The sequence below is a fragment of the Salvia splendens genome, chromosome 4, assembly GCF_004379255.2.
Source record: "Salvia splendens isolate huo1 chromosome 4, SspV2, whole genome shotgun sequence".
Classification (NCBI taxonomy): Eukaryota; Viridiplantae; Streptophyta; class Magnoliopsida; order Lamiales; family Lamiaceae; genus Salvia; species Salvia splendens.
Window position 1 is genome coordinate 4,587,644 of NC_056035.1, and position 4,217 is coordinate 4,591,860.

A 4,217-nucleotide genomic window follows, 5' to 3' on the forward strand; every position below is an offset into this window, starting at 1 on the left:
ACATGGATCTAAACATCTAAGCCACCAATTGCGAAAAACATCAAAGAAACATGAGTAAATAGCATCATCAACATGAAAATAAACACCAAAGCTTCATAAAAAAATGCAAATAAGTCGAGATCCAAAGGGGGAGTTGTTAATTCCTACGATGAAACTCGAAATCTAACTACAACGTCTCAAAGGCGGTAAAGAAAGCAAGGATCCAACATCGGAGTCGTCAATTCCCCCGTCGAAACCATTGAACTAAGCTAAGAAAGCAGTTAACTATCTAAACTAAGCTAAGAAAGCAGTGGCGTTTAGCGCCTATGAGAGCTTCCTACCTAACTACGCTAGCGTTAACCGCTACCTTCTTCATTCATGTTGGTCCCTTATATAGGGAAGCTTCAAGCTCACTTCCCTAGGGTATGCTCTTCATGATTTGACGTTTGTACCCTTAAATAAGGGTGTCTACGAATATTGCTCTTTTGCTCCCACTTCTGCTTCTGCCACCACCTACTTGATTCTCCTGAGTCGGTTGGATGGCTTCGACTATTTCACTTCAAAATCGGCTTCTGCTCACTTCCTGGGTCTGACGGATTTCTTACGCACCTGCTCCCCTGATAATTCCCATTGACCTAGCGGAATTTTGACATTTTTACTATTTTTCTGCTCATTTTGCATCTGCTTGGTCAGTTTGCAGCATCTACTTGACCCAGCAAATACCTGCACACTTACTCTCAAATTTGGCATTATCTCCCCAAAAAACATGTAATATCACCTAAAACCAATGCATGAAACGAGCCTTATCAAACTGCTCTCACTTAAACCATACATGTCCTCAAGTATGAAAGACAAGATAAAAGAAATAAGACAAGTTTCAATGCATGGTTATCACTTGACCGACTCTAAAGAAACACACAAACTCCTAGACCTAGACGCTAAAAGACTTAGACAGAGAAGACAGACACAAACACACATAAAATAAAACAAACAAGACACAAAAAATAAAAATAAAACACAGATGTATAAACTGGTTTCTTTTTAAGCAGCCGTCCCCACAAGCTTAAGGTCAATCCAATCGTGTACAGTCTCCGAATCCTTCCCTTCCCCTCTTCTATCTAGTCGGTTTGTCAGTTCGCCAAGATAGCCTTTAACTTCACTAGTTGTTGGATTCACTCAATCACTCATTCCTCACCAGGGATGTTAGGATCGTTCGCTCTTTATTTTGCCACACCACTGATGCCTCGGGGTTGGAGAATTTTTCCCCTGGACTTGTTCTCATATTCCCATTGTTTCCTGGGTCAGGTTACATTTGCTCCCTGCCCTGGATCTTTACTTTTCCCATTCATTCTGGACTTCGTCCAGCTTATACCTCCTATTCCTCCTGGACTTCGTCTAGCTTATAGAGTATAGAAGAAGAAACTTTGAGAAACATACAGTACAGAGGAATTATATCGATACATGATTAAGTTAGGATCCTAAGCGTAATAAAGTTTGCGATAGTGAAATATAAATAGAGTCCTGCTTTCTTAGTTTTATTTATCGATAGGTGTATTTTCAAATAGGCTATTTCCAAAGTCAAAATTGAATATACGGAAAACTATTTTCTCAATCTCAAATTTCAACCCAAAATCTTGCTACTTATTCGCCAAAACTACACTCCTACGGAGAGAATGTCATTCCAAATTGTATGTCATTCCAAATTGTAAGCTCGCTTAGCTGCCGTGAGAGTGTTGGAGAGAAGGCTTGCTATAGTCATGGGCCCAACTCCTCCGGGAACTGGAGTGATGGCCGAAGCAATCTTGCTAACCTCCTCATAACATACGTCTCCAACAGGGCAACTCGTGTCCTGTCATTCCAAAAAGCACAAATTTAGCACAAAACAAATAACTAGTGGCAACGAGGAAGCGGATTCGACATACCTCAACACGATTGAATCCGACGTCGATGACAACATCGCCAGACTTGATCCAGCTACCTCTGACCATGTTTGGCTGCCCCACAACGGTGATTACAATGTCTGCATCTCTAGTGATCTCCTCGGGATTCTTTGTCCTCGAGTGGACGACCGTAACAGTTGCATCTTCTCTCTGCCGAGAGGGACATTGGGATTTGATCAAGTTGGAAAGGTTTATTCCACCAACTCATTCCACTCACATTTCATTTAAAATTAGTATATACAAGTGGAATTCATTCCACTAACTTTTTTCCACTAACTTTTCTTAATATTTCCTAAAACTCGTGACGCTAAAAAATGGGACTCCTAATGACGGACGGAGGAGGGAGTAATCACTGGTAAAAAGAATCGATACAAAGGATTTCCAGTAAATATGGATGTAAATCATTGTTTCTTGTGTCGTTTTACAATCATTATTTCTTGTGTTTGAAGCTATTACTATAACCCATGCTATATAAAAATAACTATTCTTCGTGTGCTATATTAAAAAAAAGTGTTAATTGTGCAATTTTTGGAATTAACAAAAAAGTTAATCTTCTGTTCGTGACACATTCAAATTCAATTGGAGTTATAGAACTATCCGATGAACCGAGGTTAATTACTACACTTAATTAAAGTCAATTGTACAAATTCTTCGATTTAGTCAATTATAAAATTCTTAAACCTAAAATATCACACAATAGTCTCATCAACAACATCTAGATACCATTAAATACTTGATTCAAATTACAACAGTCATTAACAATTAGATTTTGCATTAGCAACCCCAACTCAACTTATAATACTACACAACTTCCTTATTTGATTATATCCCGATAGAATAATACTTATTAAATATATTTCATATCCTGCATACACCACACTAATCTCTCTATACGAAAAAATAATCAATTTTATATACAGCTACTCAATCCATCAAATTCAATTTTCCACATCACAAACCAAGTAATGCAACTAAACACAAAAATAAATTAAATTAAAACAAAATTGATGCCAAAAATGTTTCTGCCTTTTAGTAGTAATGAGATATTCATATCCCCCAATTTTCTTGCTCTTCCTCCTCACAGCCAGGGCCATACAACCACCCGCCCACGTCAGCATTAGCCGCCACGTCACCGACCGTTTCTTCTGCCCAACGACCAGCAGCGCCGCCTCTTTCCCTTCCACCACCTCAACCTCCATACACACCTATCTCCCACATTTTAAATTAAATCAACTAATCATCATCATTAATAAATAAAATAAATTCAACTTACCTCAGGCCTCTTCACTTGGCACATACTCTTCATACTAGTCAGAAATGCAGGAATTCTTGAATCAATTTTTGCCTCTCCATCCCCTGCACTTGTTCAATAGGAAAGATGATATATGATAACAACACACATTTTTTATTATATTTAAGTTACATAAGTAAACATTCCCAAATCAACCAATTCAACTCAAATTACACCATAAACTAACCTTGTTTAGAAGGCTTAATGACATAGAGCAAAACCACCAAATCTTGATTTTGAATGGCGTGGCTGACGGCTCTTAGCCACAGCACTTGGATCCACCACGATCATGATTTTCCGGCCATTTGCAGCCGGCTTCTCACAACTGTCTTTTTTCTCTTGATCGGCAAAATTAGCATTGTTTGGAGGCGAACGAACCCGGGCTAGAGGCCTAATCCGGTTTAAGCAGAAATTAGGCAGTTTAGTGCCGATTTTGACCATGTTTTTTGATTTTGTGAAATTGGATTTATGAGTTTGAGATGAAGGTTTATGTATTTATGAGGTGGAAAAGGAATGTATATTTGAGTGAGGCAAACAACAACTAACTGCATGATTGCATGGGGACACATTTTCTTTTTCTTTTTCATTCTTTTTTGTCTAATGATTTTTCTCTTTGCATCTTTTAATTTCTTTAGGCTTTCACACTTGAACGTGACTATCATCAATTTTGGGTAGGCCAATATTCTAACCATCATTACCTGTTCTTAAATACTCTACTAATTCCTTTTGGATTATTAATAATACATGTAGTTAAATATATTCCTTCTTTTTTTGGTAGAAAAATATATTCCTTCTTTAATTCTAATTACTTTTTTTATTTTTGTTTCACAAGATTCGCATCATGTTAACCATATCCTAGGAGATAATTGGTGAGGAAATAGAGAAAAAAAATCATTCTTGAAATTGAATGTCTGAAAATATTGAGCAAATGTATTCCTTGAGAGGTTTGGGTCTGTTTTTAGATTTTTTCAAATTATTGTAGTTACAATTAATATAGCTTGATTATG

General features: G+C 37.3%; 1 pseudogene; it reads right to left on the reverse strand.

The window, feature by feature from the left end:
• Positions 1-2,789: 2,789 nt before the first annotated feature.
• LOC121800044 lies at positions 2,790-4,217 on the reverse strand (annotated as a pseudogene).